Raw genomic sequence first — 24,786 nt, 5'->3', positions numbered from 1 at the left:
TCCGGCTTGGAGAGCCCAAGCAGAGTGTAAAAGATGCCCAGGACTGTGGTTCAGGACACTCATGAGTTCAAGGAATCATTATGGGGGACCCAAACTCAATATCCCAGACAAAATGCTATTAAATCACAACAGGCAAATAAATACAAGACCTAAAAATATCTGGAGAATTTGAATTAAAGAAGGCCTTTCTATGCAAAATTGGAGGAAACTTAGAAAAGCTCCTGAAATTGGGAGAAGTGAGGAACAGAAATTATGAACATAGTCTAAAACTAATGTTTCAGATTTTAAGCACAGTAGTAATATGCAATACAAAATGCCTTACAAATTTTAGGATATAAAGAAACAGTGTTTTCTATTCTGACACTAAACTGACTTCATGTAGAAGGGAGAAGAGGAAGGGAAGTATTGGGGTTTCCCCACAACAGTTTTAACTCAAAATATCCTACTGATCTTGAGAACAAGAACTGAAACAGGCTAATTTTCCCAGGTCAAGCTGAAGTCCAAAGCAAGCAAACAGAATCAATATTGAAAAACAAGTGAGATTTACATATATATGCATATGTATTTATTTTCACATAATCATCAAATAAATTATTTTTTACTATGAAATTAAAAAAAAAATCCCTTTAGCTTCAGAAAGCAAAAAAAATGCTCTCACATTGTTACCATATGAAATTACATAAAACTCAAGCAAAACAAAATAAAACAGGAAAAAGACACTTAGGTCCAGATTTGCACATGTAACTTAGCACCATTTTTACTAGCAGAAAGAACACAAAACATTATTAGCAGTGACGTTGCTGTTGAATTATAGGGCCCAGAAACCCTGCTGGTACATGAAAACTAAAGGAATCAAAGCAAAGCATTTGATTATAGCAATATTAATTATATCTATAGTAGTTGCTGTGATTAACAAATTGTAAGACAATTTAAGTTTTCTAGGAACATTTTAAAGCCGTGATTACAGCTCTTGGTGTGAGTCTGCTACACTATGTTGTGTAATGAGGTACCTACTTAAGCCTGCTTAGAAACACCCAGGTTCTGAGCCAGCTCAAAGCAGCAAGGTGAGATCTTTCAGGCATACACCTGCAGTAGATCACAGGTGATGCAAAGCTTTTTATTTTACCACCCAGATAACATTGCTGTTTTCCAAGGACCTCATTGAAGTTCCTATCTGTTTTGTTCACCTTTCCTTCATTCCAATTTGTCCTGTTTACTTCTTGACTTCTTCTTTAGCAAACCAAGCTCAGCTACTATACCATGTTAGAAGAGCACCTACCCTTTCCAAAACTGTCAATCAAGTTCACACTCAGCTTAAGCATGCACTAATGACCTCTTGAAGAACACTGGGTTCAAGCACATTCATACATTATAAGTTGTGTTGAATTAATTTCTATTTAAGCATATGGGGAATTTCTTTTAAAGTGCGACATGAGAGAAAAAGAAAACTTCAACAAAAGACTGAATTAAAAATACAAGAATTCAAAAATGCTTCCTCTTTATTGAATGCTTTTCATCTTAATTTTGGCAATTCCTTTATAAAAAAATAGCATGTGTAACCCCAAGAAAGTGTTGCTAAATCATCTGACAGCTACCCATGCTGTAAACCACATGAATTCAAAAGCTTTCTTCCCACTAATACTTTCTACACTAACAGTGGCCATTATCACATGCCACCATCATTACTAACAAGGTTATTAACTATAAATTTCAAAGTAATTCAAGGAAGTGTAAAAGCAACAGGAATAATTAAGCTACCATTGGCATCATTATTTTATAAACAACAAGCTAAGGAGCTCCCAAACTAAGGACTGCACTGCCAAGACTATCTAGCTCTCTTCATGTGGAGCCTTATGTGCCAGTCTGAAGATAATGGACCTGTTTTTCAGAGGCAATTTTACTGCTGCTATTTACTATTTATTTTGTCAGGAAAATGACAACTTTGCATTATTTTGTGACAGTAGCATGGCAGGGAAGCACAAGGTGATAGGGACCCAGCTAAACGTGTGATAACTTTGTGCCTGCTTTTGCATCAATCTCTAGTCAAACTGTTGACGTGCAATTCTCTGAAAAGCAATCATCATCCTCCTGAGGAAGATATTCATAGCCTAGCAATCATTTTTAAGTATGGGTGCAAGTGTTCAGGCTGGGGGATCAAATATAACATAAATTGAAGATTTAGGAACAGAATTTTGTTCTCCCAGGTTCTCACTCTGCCTGTTGCACAGTATTAAGCTAAACAAACATGCTAGAAAACATCTCAGTAATGTATTCAGTCAAATTTAGTGTATCCAGCTTAAATGTTCAACTTTGTATTCCTCTATAGATGTAATTAAATAAAACTTCTATAGTTTCCATTAAAAAAAATTGCTGATATATCCTGATACATTGCTTAAAACCTTTCTTCTACACAAATCTACTCAAGTGAAAAAGGAGTATAAATCCTTTAAGGAAAAAAAAGGAAATGAACTGGCAAAATGGATAAATGGATTTAATGCCAGCTTTATTTTTACTAATGTTTGGCGCTTTTCTATTTTGCAATTGCATTGTGACACAGCTTAAATTACTTGAGTGAGGAAACAAATTGAAGTTGCAGCCCTGTTTCCTGAAGTTGCAATTTCAATTTGCTCATTCCTCTCCCCAAACTCATCTCTTCTTTCCTTTACAAAGCAAGGGTTTGCAAAATCAGTCAAATGTACCTTTTATGTGCTCCAGATCATATCAGTGAGAATTGACACAGAATGTTCTATGTCCTACATGACTTGGCACAAAGATATTAGAAGTTCTTAGGAAGGGAAAAATTATTACTACTGAGAAGAGACCTCATCCTCTGTTAGGGTAACTAAACCTCACCTCACCAAAAAAAAGTTTGATAAGCTTGTCATTAAATTAGGAATTCTAATCCTGTTTTTCTATAATTTTCAGCATTTTCTAGTCATGCATTTGTAATCCTAGAGCTCTATACAAAGCGTGTAGGACACACAACTGAAAAGTAGCTGTTAGAGTATCATGACCCTGCAAAGGCTCCTTGCTCAGTACTGATAGGCACACAGACAGCCCAGTCCAGAGGTATTTGGTATTTAAGTTGTTTCAGAGGTCTGCAGCCATGAGTTACAGGAATAGACACCTTTCCATGCACTGAACATGAACAACAGTGAAAGTTTTAAGTGTGCATCTATCTGTATCATGAAGAAAATGCAATCTGCTTACACTTAGCAGTGAACTGAGCGGCTTTGTCCAACCTTTCCCCTTACATAAAAGGAATGAACACCCAAGTGCATGAAAGCACTGTTGAATTGTGTTATCAAATATTCTTCCCTTATTTTCTCTTTGCATCCTTCCCCAAAATGAAATTCTGTACAACTCCACAAATTATTATTATATTTTTTAAAATAGAGAACACTGCAAAGCTCTCACTTTGCTGCTGTATTTGCAACAGCATGATTTGGACTGTACTATTGCTAAGCATACTTATGGCATAAAACACACTTCATAGGTAGCTTCAAATCCCTATGTAAAACATTCAGAAAGCAGAAAGACTGAGCAGGAATGGGAGAAACTAAGTATTAAACAGCAGCAATACACAATTTTCTTTTAATTTGACATTGAAGTGCTTTCCACAGGCTGAGGTTGGAGCTGCTCTTTCATGGGTAGGGAGAATAATTTTTATGAGTTACTAAATCAAGGGAGCTAAACTCTCCCCAGGAGAATGGGGCACAATTAGACATGTCCAGCAGCTTTCTCGCACATTTTCTATCTATCAAAGGAAGCGGAGGCCTACCCTGCCAAGCAAATGTTTTATATTGAGCCAGAGGATCCCAAATGTCTCACAAGGGTGTCAGATAAACAAATGGAGACACGAGGAGGTGACAGCAAAGCTCTCACTCGAGTGTTGTTGCTCTTCTGAAGGCAAAAAAGCTCAGGCTACTCGAGCTAGACGGGCACCGAAATATCAATTTTGCACAAAATCTCATCCAAAGTAAAGTGCACAGCTTTATTTTAGAGGTGGGTGTGAAGCCTCCAATTAAAATACCATAAATCGCGCTTCCAGCAGTGAGTTTAAATAAGAAAGCCAATATTGCAGTAAGAACTTGACTGTTTAATTAAACATTCAACTTTAGCGTCCAAGGAGCTCATCCATTTACATCCCTAGAAACAGTTGTATCATTAGTCGTTGACAGGCCAAACAGGCCTGTGACATGGCACACTTAATTGATATAATTAATATGCATTTGGTTCTACACAAAAAGATAACTCGAAAACAGACCTCCTTCAGAGAGGCATGAGATGGTAAAATTAAGAGGCAGCTTGCAAAATATCCTTCTGCTAGAAATTTAGCTTAAGACTCAAAGAAATCCCTGCCAGATTTGTTTTTCTTCAGGTAAATATTGCCCAAAGCATGCCTTGGGATTGCAATTTTGAAAAAGTTCAAGTTATCAGATTCTTAAACAGCCCTGAGAGATCAGGATGGGCTACGCAAATAATATATCTGGCCACCTGCATTATCCCCTGCAACACATTGCCCCAGGATGCTCTGTCATGACCACAACTGTCCAAAGCCTTGGGCAAAGCAGAGGAGCTGCCAGAAGAGCAGCACGTGCTGAGATTGCTCCTGCAGTAATAGAATGACCTGGACCAGAAGAGGGGAATTACTTGTGCTACCTCAACAGCCTCTAAGGAGGACCTCAAAAAAGCACCATGCACCTCAACTGCTGCCAAACATCTGCATTTCAGTTTTAACACTACGAATAAAATTCCTAGAGGATAAAGAAATTAAGCTTTGAGGCTGGAAGAACATCTAACAGAACTTGAGACAGTTTTTGTAGTTAAAGGACCAAGTCATTACACAATTATGTGACATAACTTGGCCCACTAACATTCCCATAGTGTATGCACCGAAGATCAGTGATAGTCATATTCACCCAGAACTGCTCCTCTTCAGACATCTCTGGACAACCTGGGCTAGTGCTCAGCTATGGGAAAACACCTTAGCTCTGTTGAAATCAGTGGAGCTTCAAAAGTTCCATCCTCCTGAAGCCCAGGTCCTCCTTAAGCCTTGCTCTGAACTTTGTACGTCCAAGTAATAGCAAAGTACTGGTAAGCATCAAACAAAAAAAATCCACCCTGCTCGTGTCATCCTGCGCATGAATGTCAGGGAGCTGTGGAAATACCACGAGCAAAACTAAATGAGAATATTGTGCGTTCTGGGGACAAATGCAATTTGCAGCCTGGGCATAAATGGAAAGCCTATGAAGGCTGAAATAAAAGAAGCAAAAAGCCAATTCATATATCACTGAACAAATTATCTTGTTTCTTACAGTTGGTAGAGTGATTTTCCTATTTTTTAATAGTCCTAGAACTTCTCTACTCTTTTATAGATCCTTGCTTCAATAAAATTACTCTAAATTATCCCTATGTAAGGCAGAAATCAGACATTAATGCAAATGTTCTTGCTCTGTAAATCAGCAAATCCCTCTCTATAGCAGAAGTGAGATTTCACAGTCAATTTAAACTGATCTAAGACTGCACTGCTCCTGAAAAGGGCAATCCAACCTTCCTTTTATCTCCAGCTGTGTGTTCCCAGCACTTCCCTTGTGTGGGCTCTAGCGATCATACAGCCAAAGGATAAACAAGATCAGCTCACTGATCCTGCTGAAAACTAACACTAAAAATACTTAATTTTCAGCTGGCTTCTGCACCATTGGAAACACCCCTTACAATGACAATCTACAGTTAATCCTGGCATATGTAGACTGTGAAAGCTCAGAATGAACTGGAGGAAAAAAAAAAAAAAAAAAAAAAGAAGATAGCCACATTTATTAGCTGAGCAAGTCACGTTTTGACAGTGCAATTTTTACTGCACTGGGAAGAGAAAAGAAAAAAACACAACAACAAAAAAAAACCCACAAAATCCCCTTAGTCTAAACAGAAGAAATGAATTGTCAATTTAAAGTGAAACAAATCTAAGCTAAGTACCCATTTAGGAAATGGATTTAGCATCTACAAATACTTAGTTTATATGAGAAATATAATTCAAGGGAAAAATCACGATTAAAATGTTGTGTTTTTTCCTGTCATTTTTCCTTACTTGCTTTATTTTTATTCATTTTTAATCTTACATTGGGATTTTGCATTTTTAAGTGTTTTGATCACATATTTTTCACTAACTCTGTTTAGAAAACAATTAGGAAGATCTTCTTTCCCCTTTTCCAGTCTTTCTTACTTGTTAGATTTTATCTGTGTGGTATTGTGATACTAAACAAACTGTTCCTTTCTGATGTTTATTTCTTGCTGGTTCTGGTTTTATCTCTCTAATGTGTGTAGTAACAAGTTCTTTTGTGGCAGCTAAAGATAAAACAATGCAATGATGTTAAAAAAAAAAAAACAGGTTTCTCTAACTTGTAACATCATGATGAAGTCTAATGTTTACATTAAATATCTAACAAGAAATATGATTTGAAACCACCGCATTCACAATTAAGCTCATTTAGAAACACTTTTAAGACTCTTTTTAAAAATCAGGTAACCCAAGTTTGCTGTAGCTGTGCTCTTGTAGCTTCATAAAGCCTATAGGCATTACCTTGGTTGTATCATAGGCCACGTATCCCTATCATTAATATCAGACGATCCAGCAGAATTAGTTTGATGTGGATCAAACTTGCTCACACATATTACTATTGGTTTAACCAGAGCACACACCACAGGGTTCATTTTTGTCCATCAGCTTTATCATGGTTTTATACTAGATAGAGGAAAGTAGATACTATCTAATCCATCTGAGAGCCTGCTGGTAGGAAATTAGCTCTACTGATCTTTCTGAATACTTTTGAAATTGAAAAAAACACTGTATTTTCAAACTTGTCAATATTTTGTGTCATGTGGCTAAAGCATTCTTCATCTTCTACTAGAAGCCTACCACAATCTGACCAGGTATAAATTTTTTTAAAAATATGTGCTTTGCAAGAGCTATTTCACAGCAAATGCACCCCAAGCACAAGCAATAGATACCAAAGGTGCAACTCACTTGTGCCTTTGACCCAGTTAGTGACCAGCCTGAAAGATTAACAGACAAGTTTCAACAAGATCTGCAAAAGCGGTCCTCAGAGAGAGAGGTGTTTGCACTATAGGCTTTCAAAGAAGCTTGTAATAAAGTGTATAAGTCCTACTCAAAGTGTGTAAGGTGCGCATAAAAAGAGAGACAGGTGAAGGTTTGTTCTCTTTGTTATCAAATTTCTGAAAAGCCGTTAAACAGTTTATACTAGAACGTGCCAGGACCCCAGTTCATACAAGCCCTGAAGAGCTAGATATCCCTACACAGGGAAAACATATATGCATACAGTATTAACAGTGAAGAATTAGCATTATTCCACATATATATAAAATTAATAATATCAAAATTCTTGCCCGATTTCTTAATTTCCAAAGCCCATCATACTTTACTGGCCCTGTTCTGACAATTGTCTTTTATAAGCACACAAGTTTTTGATCTAAATGTAGTGTTAAGAATGCTAACCCATCTGATCAGGTATACATACAGGTGGAATTCCCCTCAAAGCATTAAATTCTCCCCAAAAGCATTAGAATTTCTAACTCTCCTCATCAAGTCAACAGTCAATTGATGGCATCCATAAAAGCTGCTAGTAGGATTTTAGTTGCAGTTATGGTTTTCATGAGACTGGCATAGAAATCAAGACACACAAGTGTCCTTAATATAAGACATGTGAAAACAATCAAGGGTAACATTTGGTTGATGCTGACAAAACTCCATTTGAACTAGCGACTTAAAGACTTGTAATATTCAGGAATTATTAATGTATCACTCTTTTGTAGTTTTATTCTGAATTGGATTATTAACCTATAATCTACTTATATGTATAGTTTTACCTCTGTACATCGATTTGCATTTTTAATTATTAGCATCCATTCATTCCCATTTTAAAAACACCATCCAAAATTGTTGGTTTTGCAAGTTACTCTCCCAAAACAACAGCTAGTGTGAAAAGTGACTTTCTGGGGAATGGGCTACAGTCATTATTCACTTAATAAACTTAATAAAAGTGACAAGATGCTAGAACACTAATGGTTTCGATTTTGACCTTGTCTACTTTTCATCTTTTTGTCTGTTTTTTTTATCATGTAACCTCTTACGGAAGGAAATATTGCCTTCTTTTATGTTGGGAAATTGCCCAGAACATTGCAGACACTACCCAAACAAAGAGTAATTATAATAATGACAAAATAGGAGGAGGAGGTTTACTTGACCCTTTGCCAACAGCCCTCTAAAGACTCCTACCAGTCTCAATGGAATTGCAGACAGGCTTATTGCTTAGCTAATTAAAAATTGTACTAATAGCTATAGTACTAGTAGTTACTACTATAGTACTATTAGTAATTGCACTAATGTAATTAGTGCCATCAAAATGAAGAAAAAAAAATATTGCTATGAATGAAAGTTTGTTTTGTGTGTGTGTTTTTTTGTTTGCTTTTTTGTTTGTTTGTTTTTGTAAAAAAAGAGAGTTGCATATGACACTAAACCACTTAAAACACATAAATATGTACCTTTTTTCTTGTGTGCTAAGCTGGAGTTCAAGAGACCTGAAGTTTCAGTTCAGTTCTGCTCCTGACTTCATATTCTTAAATATGCCACTGCAAGGTAACTCTCTGCCTTCATCTCACAATTTGTGAAGCAGAGATAATGATTTTCTTCTCAGAGGACCAAGATATACAAATAAAATGGTACATAAGAATTCAATACCACTAATATTCTCTCCATTAAGTGAGGTCTCAAAGCAGCAGCTTTTTCTTTAATCTCATTTGCTGAAACATGCCCTATGCCAAACTACAACAGCCCATTCAAAGTAGTGTATGAGGAAAATAAGGTCAATATAATGAAATAAGCTTTGCAAACATCTCATTTTCTCCAGATTTAATTATGATGAATCTTATCCACTGTCATAACTTTTTTTAGCCTTTCTAATTTTACAAAGTGCTCGCATCAGATTCTATCAGTCCTTCATATTTCATGCTGTGTTGTCCCATTAATCTCTTGTCTGCGAAACATACAGCTAGCATGGCATTTCACATCCTAGACACTTGCACTATTAAACAGGGAACACAGCCTTTCTGTATCATTAATGCCAACATTGTGATTCCGACCTGTGGCTTCCAAGTCATTCTTTTAGGTTAATTTATTGTCATAGTAAAGCAGTCTCTTTACTTGCTTCTAGTATTTTACATGATAGTGTAAAGATTTGAATATATTCTCTGAAAAACATAGCATCGGGACTCTGGTTGTCCCTAAAATTCTGTTAATATTTCTGTAGCTTTTTTACATGATTACACCTTCAGTTATGAAAATCTCAGCCCTACTTGTGGCCCATTGCCATCTGCTTAATTTTTAATTAACCTTCATAGATATTTTTGTATTTTAGGCAGTAAAAGGCTTTAAAACTTGATAAAAAGGGGGAAAAAAGGAAAGAAAAAAAAAGAAAAGATCAGCAAGGTTTTAGTCCCCAAAGGGCTCTTAAACTAGAAGGCCCGATTTATTACTTTCTCTCAGCCATTAACTAATAATTAATCCCCCCATGCACGCACACACACACACACTTAAGGTCACCCTACGGAAACGTCATTATGTAAAACTACGGTAAAATGTTATCTTTTTGTATACTAGTATTATCTCTACTGTACTACATAGCTGGCATTTCCGCCTAGCCCTTATGTAAAAGTTACAGCAATAAAATTTCGAAAACTAAATCTCTTAAAGGTCATTTTAAAAACACTAGCCATTTTCTATAAATAAAACTTTTGCCTACATAGTCTGCAAATAACCCTTCCTAGATTTCAGTGAAGACTCATTACATAGGGTATTTTTGATAGTAGACTTATTTTGTATAGACTGTAAACAGACTCATCATAAGTAAGACTGCTTCTTACCAGTCCTATTATGCCTTAGCACACCGAAGAGACAAAACATTCCTGGCTTTTGCAGGACAAGCAGTATGAGGTTTTGGCTTATCCTTCCTAAGAAGGAAGTTCCTTTTCTGCTATTATGTTTAAATTTTCTTGTATTTGGGTAAATAATGTTTTACTAAAAAAAAAAAAAAAAAAGAAAAAGAAAAAAAACCCTGCTGATCTGTACAGCAATTTAAATTTAAAATTGCTGTACATTAAGTTATAAGCTATTCATAGTTTTAGTCAGAGGAAAAATTTATAGTTTCTCATGGCCTGTTCCCATGCAGACTTTTTCACTCTCTACTTCTCCTTCATAGATGTAAGCTAAATTCTCATTTATATGAAAGTTTCTGAAACTGTCAGCTCTATAAAGGTGGAGATATTTGTAACTGATGCCCCATTTAGGGCTTCTTTATGTTTATCTGGAGAAAGCGGTAAAGTCTCAGTGAAACTATGAGCCTTTTCTACGAGTTCCAGGACAGAGAACTGCATCCTACATAGTGCATGAAGAGCATCTTCAACTTGCAGGAATCTTGCAACCTCACCCCAGTCAATGGGATTGAGGTCATCAGCTTCAAAAAGACCAGGATGTCATCTACAGGCTCTGTATTTTAACAGTAAGCTGCAGTTGACTGGATCCTGTTTCAGAATCAGTTCTGATACAGAACTGGTTCTTGAGCCACCTTGCTCCCCTATTTATTAGTTTGATGAACCAAGGAAGTGATGCCTGTTTTCCCACTGCAGCAACATGGGCTTAAGACAGTTTCAAGTTAAAATAGATGTTAAAGAAAACCTTGCCTGAGAGAGAAAAAGCTATATTGTTTTCTATGTTTTGCTGTCAAGGCAAAAAAAAAAGCTGCTTTTTCATTTCTTTCTAGAAGCTTACAATATGATTGGCAAAAGATCAGAAATAATAAGACAACTGGTGATATAAATCTGAGGAGGAACAGAGCAGCTTTTGTTCTGAACTCTCATCAAAATCTTAGAAATCTTACAATGGGAAACGTTGCTGCAATGTAGGTTCTCGTCCCAAGCTCTTACACGTTAGACTTGCCCTTTCTGCAACTGCTGACTTGCTTCAATGATTATAATAGACTGTCAGATTTTCTGTCTGTCACTGAAATAGCTATACAGTTAAATATTTAAAATGCTCTTGACACAAGAGAAGTCATTCCCTATTAATGCGGCATTCTTGTTGTCCCACTGGAGTTACTGGCTCTTTTGACTGTTAGTGCAATAATCTCTATAGCGTCTGCAATAAGCAACGCAGCTACGAACACTATAGAACGAATAACTACGAACAAAATCATAGCTTAAAGCACTGTAAACACGAAGACCATGCTTCCTAAAATGGGTATCAAAGGTGGTAACATTAAAGGTAAAGTCTTGTATGCATTGAAAAATAAATAAATAAATAAAAAATAAAAAAAAAATCAACATTACGAAGTCAGAAAAAGAAAAGCTTCTTGATCAGAGAGCAATATTACACCTACCATTTAGACAAGTTATATGCATTACATTAAGCATTTTTAAAAGTACAGTAATGACTTTATAAGAAAAACAGAAAATAGCACCATTGGTCCAAACCCTCCAAGCACTTGATGCAAACAAAAGTGCTTAGCAAACCACATAGATGCTTTTGCAGAGCTCAGAATACAAAAGATTTCAGTTATGTAAGCACCAGGGTAATCTTTTGAATTTAATCACCCTTTCAAAATAAGAAAGGGAAAAAAGGTCAGTGGAGCCTATGTTAGTCAAGTACCTCACTGTGCAAGTCCTCACCTCAAAACTGTCTTTATATGGCCCTGTAATTGAAGTTTTCTGGACTTACTTTCTTCTAATTAGTCTAGTAGCTTGAAGGAGAGCAGCCCCTCCATAAAAACTACTTGAACTGCTGTGTTCTCCTTCTCACCGTGTTCACTTACGTATGACCCCAGGATTTCTGGGGACAAATACTGCAGTTAGCTTCGAGGTAAGGCAGTTTGTGTGAGAACGTGTATTCTCCTTGACCACACTAAAGGAACCAAACTATAAGCAGATAGTAACCCACCCAGGTTACAGTTATTTTAAAAAGCTCTAATTATTATGCCAGTTAGCTTTCCAATAAAAACATGCTTATTACTGAAAAAGATCCTAAGTAAATGGATCAATTAAATCATTCACATTATCCTGTAGCCTCAACCAGAGTAAAAAAGAAGTTAGAGCTCAAAACACCTTACATCAATTATGGATGCACAGTCTGGTCCAGAAGATTCCTAAGCAGGAATTCTTACAAGGTAACAAGATCAAGTTCAATGTGTTCCATAAGACAGGATGTCTACTAAACAGAAGCAAAAATAATAAATAAATAAATAGGCATTTAGTGTAGGGAAAATGCTATCCAAAAAAGAAATACCAGACAGCAAGCTGTTGGCTGAAACTTGCTTCTACCATTATTCAGAGAAACAAGACATATTTGAAATATAAATTTCACCACGAAACACTCACCTCAACAGATATATCCAACCCAACAAAATGACAAAAGTAAAAACCATAAAGCCTGGAACTAAAGAGCAGAAACCATACCAGAGCCAAGGCCAGGAACCTTGGGAATCAATTGATACTACCACCTGCATTTGATTAAACAAATGAACTAAAGATACTCTTCATAAATAGGTGCCACCTGTGACAGCTTGATGACATTCCTTCTTCTCCTCTAATACCATACTAAGTTTGTAATTAGAGGTAAGCAAGGTTTGGAAGCGCAAAGCATCAGAAAGAAGAAATTACTCACTGCAGTTTTTTCTCCCTTTTTAAGCCCCAACCTGAGGCTCACAATATGAATAGACATTCTCCTAGAGAATAGACTTATTTTAAAATCAGACTGATTAGCTTATACATTTATAAAATTCAATTGATTCCTGACTTGTTTTCTATGACCTAGGTTCTTGTAAAGTATTGCTCAGATCTTTCCATCATAACACTAATCTCTCATTTTCTATTTGAGTTACAATCTAAATTGGAAATGTAACATATGAGACACATCTCCCAGTTGGTCATTTGCTGTATTCAAGTAGAAGCATGTTCATAAAATAATCATTGGTCATACATAATATGAGCTTTCAAATAAAGCAACTCTCCCTTACAAAAGATGCTTAGAAATTCTATACACTAGAGGGTTCTTACCAACCTCTCTGAAATGCCAACACAAAAAGGGCATCGCATTGCATTAGAAGAGCCACAGGGGACATCACAACTAAAACACTTTGGTGGGTCCCAGTTCTACATAAAATCCATTTAACAATATAAATATGTTTACTAATTACTAGAAGATTTTTAAAAATTGTCTAACATACCTTCTGCTTTCAGAACAAAATGCAAGTTGGAGAGTTTTTTTCAGGATGGAGGATTCGAGGGGTAGGAACAGGGGGGGCGGAGGTGTTGAGAGGTCAGTAGTAGGGAGACACGGCTTTGCAGAGGAATCACATCAAATATAGGAAGAAGAAAAGGAAATTATTCAAAATTTTGGTTTCATTTTATTCAGCCCTACCTGCATTTGTAACACTGATTCACTGATTCCAGTTTTCTATCTATTTTAGCAATGCTACGGTGATGCCAGCTGGTGTGTTTTCAAAGACAGACAGAGAAACACTGTATAAATGAGTCGGTTAAACAGTTCCTCAAATTAACTGTTGCAGTTTAGCCCCAGGCGATAAAAAATCTTGGCTGGGCCAGCAAAGTTTTCAAGTCCACATCCTGCCCATCTCGCTGCCCTGGGGAGCCTCTGTGTGAGGCTCCTTGTTACAGAGCAGCTCCTTCAGCAAAGGAGCCACTTCAGGAATTTAAGCCTTATTTGGGAGTATCATTAGAAGTCATTGTTTTAAAGTGTCTTAATTTTCAGCATTTAAGAGACGCAGTTTATGGTCCAGTTCATTAAATTGAAATCTGACTGTGGTACTATCCAAGTCAAGATAATCTATCCTAAATTGTAAAATGGGCTTTCGCAGAGTGTGTATTAATTCATGCGTTGAACATTTCACGGGCTCGTGTAACTTCTAGTTAAAAATAACCTTTTTTCTTCTGCATTTAGGACTCATGAAGCATTCTAAATATCACCATAAATGCATGATGTTATTTGGCAGAAAATATTTATTTAGGAACTAGTAAAGAGAGGATTTCTGCTACTCTGTACATTATCAATCACAATATACCAGAACCGGCTGCCATTTTCACAGAAGTGAATTAGAAAGCAAGAGCACATCCTAGTACTTTTCCGGCTGCTGGCTGCTTCAGGAAAAGCAGTGGTTAAACCTGCACGCAGCAGTCAGCCGGGGTGACTGGTTGATCAAAGTTTCTGTGTCTACTGAATGCCAGTTGCAAACGCTCATTTTGTACAGCCTCACTTTGTTTATTGGTCCTTGTTATTTTTGAATTCATTCATATGTTCGAGGAATAACCCATGTTTCTTTGTCACGAGGATCTTCAGAACGTTTCCCTAGTCAACCAACAGGGAATAGTTGCAGACAACTAGTGCCTGTAGACAGCCACTCGTAACACTGAAGTCTTTCAGTTTGGATGTATAACACAAAAAAAGGTGAGCTTCTGCCTCCCTTATTCTAGGTGCTTTCTAAATTCCAAATAACAACTTTTCTGCTTCCATTATGCTATACTAAAACCAAACTACAAACCCCATGAAGGAGGTAATATAAATTCAGGGCTAATAAAACCATTTCAACCTTAGTCCAGCAGAGAACCATTCTTCATTAAGGCATTAGAAGTTTGCCATCAAAATCCACACACTAAATGATTTAAGGATTCTAATTTTCTACACTTACATATGTAATCAATGTACAGAAGCCTATTTCATTAAATCTTTAAGCCAATGCAAACCACTGGAACACCATCCTCTATATGTTTAGCTGCTTCCTGTGTGTCTTCAGGGACATTCAGCCAGGTTAACTAATTTGTTCCCCGTGTCAAAAATTCTCCTTCAGTGTCTTTTGAATGATGGACCATTTCATCCTGTGTGATCTCAGCTTCCCTTGATGACAGCCCTATCCTACTAGAACTATGAAACTGTCAACATCAGGAGCAAAATTTAGGTGTGCAGAAGGCAAAACTGGCTCTGCAGCTACCTCACAAACTGTCTCAGCAGAGGTCAACCACCTCAGCATTTCTGGAGCAAACTGCAAACTCACTATTTCCATCAACCTTCCCAAAATAACACCACCAAAAAAGTCTTGCTGGCTGAAAGGAAATGAGAAATACTGTGAACATGTTGTAGTTTCAAAAATAAGCAGATAGTACCATGACAGGCATCAGATAAGGCAATAGATTGTCTCAATTTAACAAAGGCAATCAATAGATTGCCTTGATTTAACAGAGGTAAAAGGTGCACATGGTTGCTCTTTAGGGAGAAATGGCTTGTAGGAAATGGGAGAGTTGCTATAAGGCAATTGGCCTCCACGAAAGGAGGGCAAGCAGCTCAGACTAACAGTTTTTCCATTGCACATGGGCACAGTATTGTCATAGTCAATATAAGCTAATTTGAGGTCGTCTTTATCAAGAGATCAAAACCAGAAAGCCAAAAAGTTTTTTACAAATAAAACTAATTTCAGAAACAGCAGCTTAGGATATAAATAGGAGAAAACATATATTTCCTAATTCTACTTGTATATTATGACTATCTAATATTCAAGGTTATCTTGATTTCAAGTACACACATCATCTTCCTTTAAAAAAGCATTACACTAATGCAGTCTGCTAAAAAACTTGTCTAAAGACATCCAGCACGTAAAACGCAGAGCCAGGAATAATATCCTGGAGTCCCAACTGACAAATTATACGGAGCAAGGATTAAAGCACAGTCTTCTTTCTGTGAGTTAACATGTTGTATTTTATGTCAACAGAAATATGGGAATTGCCACACTGGGTTAGACCCTAGCACATGCTACCCTGTATTTTTCATTCAACTGCGGTCAAAATTAAACAGGTGAACACATTTTGGGGTAAACTATTTTCATGTAGCAGTTCTGAATTTCCTATATTTTATATCAGCAACACTTAAATCCATGGGATGTCCACCAGGACAGCTCAATGATCAACGGGCAACTCTAGCAGCATTTTTTCCTGAAGATCTCTCTTTGGAGCAAGCAGATTACAGGCAAGATGAGTTTTTCCAGCAGTGTCAGCCTTCTGGATACCCATTTACTCTTCTTTTTCTCCCTTTCACCTGAAGATCTCTAGTACGGCTTGCTGACATTGATGGGAAGCTAAGGAAAAACGTGCAGGCAGAAGCAGCCCCTCCTGCTGCTGGACAGAACAGCTCCTCCAGGTCCCTGCGAGTTCCTCTGCGGGCAGGCACACACAGGCAGCAGGAATGATTTTGGCAGTGGCAGTACTCTCATTACTACCTTCCTGCAGCAGCTTAAAAAAACATTGGCACCTACTCTCACTATATACAGCATCCTCGCAGCAAAGCCAAGTGCTTTCCAGAAGCACGGAGCCCACGGAACACGTGCAGGAGAGCCGCCCTTCGCATCCACCGGGAATCAGGCAGCCACGATACGTCACGTCACACGGCGGCCTCCGTGGTGCTGGTCCTCAGCCGTGCTGGCTCCGTGACTTGCTCAGCCAAAAGACTCATATGGCACCACTATTTAAAATTTATTATTTTTGCTTTGTAAAATTGGAAGGGACTAAGCTTCTGCTCTGTGTTTCTCTAAACATTCGTTATTTTATACATAGTCCCCATTGTTCAATTAATCCTAACATTTGCCCATACGCTTGCCCTAGAACAGTCCCATTCCTCCCCTAGAACAGGTCAATACTCTGCTCCTTGATAGGGACTCCAAATCTGCTGATCTTCAAAACACACTCTATGCACTGTATTTTCACTCATTTTTATAAATGTAAATGTACACTTAGAGAGGTGATTCTGTACCAGTTTACTGCTCATAAATTAATTCAGTGCAAAGTTGGTATAAGCATTACTATTCTTACGAAACAGTATTTTATAGTCATTCTTTACTGATATAAATAATAGTACCAAGGAATCAGAAAAACAGAAACAGACACAGAAAAATGTCAGCATGTTAATTAAAACACACTGACTGTCCCTTACTAAATTATACATTTCTAAGTCTTTTAGAAGCATGCCTTTTAAGATTTCTCAGGGGATTTGCAGTTGCCTACAGAGCTTTTCATTTCTAGGTCACTTGTTAAATCTACCCCAGGTCAGCTCTGACTGAAAATTATTACTGTCTGGCAGTTGTTTGTAGTCTACATAAAATGAATTAGTGGTTTCACTCTACTTCCTAATGGACAAGCGGCCCCATCTTACACTTCGACCTACAGGGCATCCTGTTGACTACTGCGGGAGAAACAGCTAAACAGAGTCTTCCTATCTCTGTAGGTGGGTCCTCCTGGTTAGGAATTAGACTGCTGGGACACTCACAGCTATTAGGGCACTACTCTGTAAAAAAGATAAAGGCCCCCAGATCTGCAGTGCCTGTGATCAGAGCAGATAAAACGCTATTTCCATGAGCTGCTGTGGTGATTAGTTTGGTTCTGTGTGGATCTCTATCATGCGGTGAGGAAGTCAGTTGGGTAAATCCTACATATTGCCCACTGTTACTATTAAAATAGAGCCCCCTCGTGCACGTTTCCCAGTTAAAATCCTAAAAATACGTGTGCGTGTGTGTGTGTGTGGATATACATATGCAAGAAACCAGAGGAATAATAAGAAGTAAAATTTTCTTGTTTAATAGTTATAGAAGCAAAATCATTATGTGAGATAAAATTATACCCAAAGTGTTTTAATAATAACATGCTGGACAAATGGGTAAAGATGTAGCAGCTAGAAACAACTAGATCCTATTTAACAGTTGGAAACTGAAATTATAATGTGATTCGTATTTGACTTGTCCTCAGTATTTTCTATTTGTACAGGAATCAAATGGATTTTCCTCTCTCAAGAGCCACAGCCTCACATTTACACAGGCATTATATTACTTTCTTTTTATACACACAAGCACAAATGTGCCAACATGTATTATTAAACAGCTTTGAACCTACTCTTATTTAAAATAATTCTCACAGAAATGAAGTCCAGCATCTTCTCTATTTTCTCTTGTCTTTTTCGCTTGGATGACTGATAAGTCCTGTGAAACTGGTAGGATCCCTGTCCTTACTGAGCAATGACAGATTTCCCCTAAGGTCCCCATTTCTCTCTCAATTCACATTTGTCATTCAGCTCTGCCTTCAACCATTCAAAACAGACCTGCTCCTTTACTGAGAAATCTTCACCTCTTCCTACCCATCAGGATGAGGTCACTTTTCTATGGGTTTTGTAGGAACAGAAAAAAAAAAAAAAAGACTATCAACTTCATCTGTCACCATCTTTTCCTGCCATCCCTCAATGTCACTATTGTCCCTCTCCTTCTTGCTTCTTCTGATCTTCTTACTGCTCATTTCTCCTTCTTTGCTCCCCCTTGTTCTCTTCACTGTTTAACCTTACTTATCCCACTACTGGATGCAGTCAGTGGTTCCAAGTCAGCTGCAACTGGCTGATATATTCACATTTTTCTCCCTTTTGCCATGTCTGAAGATACTCCAGTTTTTAACAGTGACACCTAATTTTGCACTATTAGCAAATAGCAAACTGCAGGAACTTGCTACTTTTGAACCCAAGGTTAATGGAAAATACTAAATACAACCAATTCCACCACTGAACCTTGAAGGGCCCTACTGAGTATCTTCTTGCAACATACTATTTCCCTTTTGGTGTCATTATTTTAATTTTCCTTTTATGAACTTCCTCATTCACATTAGAAATATTGTCCCACAGACTCCAGCCTAGCGAGCTAAACTAATTAAACACCACATCAGCTGCTTTAGTTGTCCAAACACGCGGAGTCTGTTGCATTTCTTTTGCCTAGAAAACGAGTTAGCAAATGAAGCTATTAATTAGTCTACAGTATTACAATATACCATTAGTAAATTCAACTTCCCTGTTGTTTCATTTTCCATTTACACCCACATCTTTAACTATTCTTCCCTCCAAATGACTCCCTAGAGCTTCACACGCTGGTGTGACAACTCATGCAGTAACAGGCCACCATATTCTTTTTTAAATGCATGTCCTGCATTTACTACTCAGCAGACACATGACTTTGCCCTAATTTGGACAGATTTGTTAAAGCTACCTGCTACATGGCTTCTCCCTTGCCACAGTTCCTTCAGAATTTGATGGCTCTGATACGGTTCTCCTCACTTGATAACATCGCCCTTCTTGAGCGTGGCTGCTACATCCAATATAGCAGTTTCTATTTCTATAGCATCACTTCTGTATTAGGTACCCTCACCTTCGTCCCCTTGTTTAACACCTCTGTTCCTTTGAACAGTGGTAAAAATGCATATTTTAATTTTTCCCACAACTGTATTACACTACTGCTTCAACTAGACTCGGATCCTTCGCAGCTCTGTAACCACACACAGGAGCACTACTCCTAACAGACTACTCGGGGGAAACAAAGATCCACATTTCACTCTCATAAATTCACAAATCTTTCTGAGAGACTTGTTAAAAACACAAATTACTAACATTCTAATCCCTCCGTGCATTTTGACCAAATTGCAGGTTCTGAAAAGTGTCTTTCCAAATTCATTAAATACTAAATATTTTGCACTGAGACCCAAAACTGGAGATGCTACGGTAAAGTGGTTTCTTAGTTTGGTTTCAATTTTAAACCACACAACAGTCAATCCTTCCCAAGAGACTTTATTTTGGTGGAATAACTGTTATCGAGCAACTTTGCTTCAACATCTTCTTTGCTCAGAAAAGAAGAGGGAATAAAAAACACAGCTTTCAAACCACAGAGCAACCGTTGAAAACTTAAAACCACAATACCCAAGAACAGAGTGAGCCTATGATTACCTAACACTAACTGTGGTTTAAACTGGGCATCACACCAAGTTTTTCACAGAAACCCAAGGGGAAAGAGGAGTAAAAGTATCCATGGTTACAGTGACCCTTGCTTGGCACCTGAAGAGATCTTTCTAGAAAAAGGCAGAGACAGGTAGAGACATTTATCAGGGTCCTCAGAAGTAGCAAAGCTTCTTCCTGTTTTTATAAGTTTAAAAAAAAAAAAAAAAAAAAAGATAAAATAGCACTTAGTACAGACTGTCCTGAATCAGACTGTAACCTAGAAATATTTTTAGAATTCCCCTCTTGTATGTTTTTCACAATTTCACTCAGTAGTGAAAAATAACCTCTGAAATAAAGGCTTGTCTCTTTAAAACAATGGCAAATTCCTTAAATAATAAGTTTCATTAAAAAACGACTATTTCAAGACTGAACTCATGAATGAAGGAGAAAGATCTTAGGCTGTTTGTTGTTGTTGTTGTTGTTTTGGGGAAAAGTTTGAGGAATGTTTCTGAGTTGACATTAAGCTAGATGGGAGCGAGATCTGCGAGGTCCCGCGGCCGCGGTGCTCCCCAGGGCTCTGCCCGGCATGGCCGGGGAAGGCAGCAAGGGAGCCAAGCACAGCCCACCCGTTGCTTTGGTGACATTTTTTCTCGCTTCTCCCCTAAAACCTAATCACCTGCTCTCTGTTTATGTGTGTGTTTGAGGAAGAACTTTTTTTCAACTGTGCTGATAGTCTTATGCACAACAAAGCATGAACAACCATGCACAAATACTCGTGACAAATATTTTTTTCTAGAGGCTTCTTCTATATGTTCAATAGTTGTGTGAGACAGTAAAAGCAGAGCCGAAAAGAGAGCTCTGCCGATAAGTTCCCCTCTCCCTGGCAGGTAGGACCACAGTCATTTCTCGCCAAGACGATCTACAAGCCAAATGTAGTTCTCCTTCTTAGGAAAAAGGAAAAGACAAGAAGAGATTTTAGATTCCCTGTGATATTCTACTTTTCTCATCTTGTTTTGTATTTTCCTTGAGGGTTCTGCCCCATCTTCTGCTGCAGAGATGATTGCTCCACGGGTATTAATAACAGATCCAGGTTGCTGAATCACCCACCTGGTCGGATTTGATTGGAATCAGGCATTAGCATCCTAGCACAATCCTGTCGAATCGGCCAGAGCACTAATGGCTCCATTCAGCCCATTCATTCATGGGTCATCTGGATGGTGCCTGGTTTGGCATTACGTTTGTCCAGAGTTGCCTTCTCCATTTTTTTTTGAAATCAGCTGAAGCAGCTGGCTGAAAGTTTAACAAATCAGTTATAAGAGATTAGCTCTTTCTATTATGTGGCTGGAGCACTCTTGATGTGGTAAGACATACCTAAGAACTGTATTAACTTCCTCTTTTAATCAAAAAGAGGTTCGACACCCCAATCATTTCTCCAGGCAGCTCTCCTGCTTTTATAGTCATTGATCTGAAGACTGAGAAGTCATACCTGTGACCATGGTGATTATTTACAAAGAGCAGTCCCCTGATCATGCCTATGAAAGTTTCAAAATAGTATTTACAGCAGGGTCAGAAACCTCCAGGAGTCCCACTGCAATCATACAAATTTTGCCTTTTGCAAAAAGCAACACAACACAGTTCATCAGCTGTAAGTAACAGTAGTGCCTGAGTATCATGTTCACTTCTTGGTTCGTTACTAAATAGAAAAAAAAAGAAAAAAGAAAAAACTACCACAAATACTTCTGCAACTTTGTATCAGGATCCGGATATACAATTCTAGATCATTGGATATGGCCCTACATGTGTATTCATTCACAGTATTTAAGCCAGTGCTGCATATAGAAGGTCCTTGGGTTTTGAGCACTGAAAACCTTGCGACACCCTGAGCCCAGAACTCAGAGACAGTTTCAACCAAAGATGGATCAAAAACTACCAGGCTGAAATGTAACATCAAAATGCTATTCCATTGTGTAGAGCAAGTGGGAATGTACACAAATCTAAGCGGATGGTGTTTGGTCCAGGTAACTCAGAGCTATGAGGACACGGTCTGAAGGATCTGTGTCAAAACCCAGAATAACCCAGGTCGGAAGGGACCTCTGCATTCCCAGTTCCTGCAGGTTATTCCGGACCCATCCAGCCAGGTAGTGTCCAGGCAACTGTGCTCTGCTTACACCAGGAGGAGAAGCAACCCATCATTCCAGGTTTAACTATATTTTAGAGTCTAAAAAAATGAGTATTAGGAAATCCTGCTATTATGCTACTACACACACGCAAATGCGAATACTATGAACTGTGCTTTCTAACTATACCCCTGTGCTTTGAGAACGGGGATTTATCGTGCTTGTAGTATGGGTTCACACAGGCAAATACTAATCCAAATAAAACTGCAAACAAGTTTCTACTGGAATTTTGCAGCATAAAAGAACATTGTAAGAAATACATTCCTGAGCTGAGCAGAAATATATGTGAATGCTAGGAAAGCCCAAATACCACCTGGCTATAGTAAAGAAATTATTTATAATGCAGTTAAGTCATTTTTACTTTGTTTTGTAATTCTGATCTGACCACAATTCTGGGGGAAAAAAAAAAAAAAAATTAACGTGTCTTCTGAAGTGTTCTGCTATACAATCATCAAAGATAAACCTTCAGCTTTAGTGATATGCAAACGAAGACATGTTTGTTAAAAGGATTAACAAAGTTGTTCAAAGCATCTTTTTAGAGTCAGTCTAGTCTGCTTCCAAACAAACAATAAACTATCCGCATGCAGTGAGATTTTCTAACCCGTAAACATCGCCAAATGGAGGAAGGAGATCAGAACCTTAATGAGTTTGGTCTCCTTTGAATTTTAGCTGATCAGTGTCACCAATAATTTCAACAGGCTCTAAAATAAGCACTTTCTATCTTCAAAGTGCCTTCCAAACATCAACCAATTAATCCCTACAACTCTCCGCGAGGTAGGTAAGTAGGTATTGTTATCCCTGTTTTTACAGTCGGATGAACAGGCAGAAGGGTTAAGTGATTTGCCCGAGGCCACAGATGGAGGTGGGATTAAAACACAAGAGTGACTATGACTCCTTTCAGAGGACAGCACTTTTTTTTTTTCCTACTGGGATTTTTGTGTTCTGACATTAGACATCTTGGCTTTGTGGCAATACTCGAAGGAAATAGAATATATTCTGCCTTGTTAAAAGCAGGAAGTCATAAAGAAATCTGTTTTTTTTTTTATGCCAGTGTACATCACCTTTTTTGTCTTATATACTTTAATTTTCTTCTAATATTCAAGTGCCATTCCTTCCATGCAAGGACTCCTTCCAGCAGTAGTGTAATATGCTACCAATTGACAGATACGCCCTACTCTTTTGCAGGCTTTGTCTTTTTGCTTCCAAATTAGTAAGTCTTGGTGACACACTTCCCATAAAATAGGAGGACACTGTCCTTGCAGGATCAGAATCTCCACGGCAGCACAGGCAGGAAACCTGGAGAAATGGGGACATGGAACCAAGAGCAGAGAAAGCCATTAACTGAAATCCAACTCCGACAAACTGTTTGCGACTGTTCTAACAGGCGTAAGATTGATACCTTTCCCATTTCAGCAGAAGTATCAGATGAAAAAAGCACTGTCTATGCTGTTCCTCAATTTGTACACAACTTAGGGTCACTTGAAGACACATTTATCATGAATTCAATCCAGTGTATAGCAATCATTTGGGTTTCACAAGGAAATCACCCTCCTTTTCATCTGTTGGCCAGCTGGTCCACAGTACCAGATCCCTAGGGTATTTCTGAGAATAAAACAATACTCAAAACTACTGTCTCATGAATCCTGAGTATATTTGCTATTATCCTTTCAAAAGACACTTTCCCTTTTTGTCTCAAAACTCACTTTCAGAAGCCTTCCAATATAGGAGTTTGTATGGGTGAAAACAGTGAATATTTGAAAATTAATCCCTCCCTACTAAATAGTATAGTACTTTCATCCACATTGCTAGATACATATTTTTAAGGCAGTTATCCATCTGTCTTAAAAGGCTAGCACCATTACTATTACCAAATAAGGAACTGTCTATTGAAATATCATGTTATTATTACACTCTGGTGGCATTTATGTGTTACATAAATCAGGGATCATATCTCCTTTAGAGACACCCATAGACAATAGTGTCATCAGCATTTTATTAGCTGGAAGTTTGCTTTCTTAAAGACACACATGAGGCTTTCAAATCAAGTAATTTAAAACAGATAAAGTGCAATTTGTTTTCTGCTTCTGTATACATCGAAACTATAGGCTAATTTTCCCTAGAAGGAGAAAATACTTACACCAGGAAGATGTACTAGAGATACATTTTGCTCTTGCATGATCAGTACTTATGCCCCTTTTTAGAAGATGAAAAATAGGTTAATAATTCACAACCTGAGGAATCATATTGTTAGTATAACAGCGTAAGAACACACAGAATTTTGTATCTCAGAAGATACATTTTCAGAAACAAAAATATATACCACATGGGTTAGGAAGTGTCCGGTTGTCCAGTTTTCACAGCAATTTTGTCACCAAAAAAAACATGTAATGCAAAACGTAAGCTTGAAAATTGCTATTTGCTAGCTCTATCTTAGGAAGATTTGTAGCTAACTCTCAGAATTACATGCTCTGCAGAAACAGCCCCCTTATTTATCACTTTGGAAATCATTAACTCACACTCTGCAGTCCTTTGTGCAACAAAGGAAGTTTTCACATGAGCTTTCTGCTAGCAGAGACAAAAGGGATTGATTGTAGATACAAAGTAGCAGTGTGAATGGTAGTTTTAGAGGATCTTCAGCCAAACGCATCTCAGTGACATCTCATCAGGTAGAGGACCAGTCTGCAAAATTCCTACAACTCAGCACTACCATGTTTCAGGGCCAATCCACAGAATTTATTTCTCAGATCC

Source organism: Tinamus guttatus, unplaced genomic scaffold (assembly GCF_059628265.1).
Source record: "Tinamus guttatus ecotype Peru unplaced genomic scaffold, ASM5962826v1 Tinamus_guttatus_pri_ptg000133l, whole genome shotgun sequence".
Taxonomy (NCBI): Eukaryota; Metazoa; Chordata; class Aves; order Tinamiformes; family Tinamidae; genus Tinamus; species Tinamus guttatus.
The sequence above is the reverse complement of the archived record's forward strand: the minus strand, read 5'-3'. Positions refer to the sequence as shown.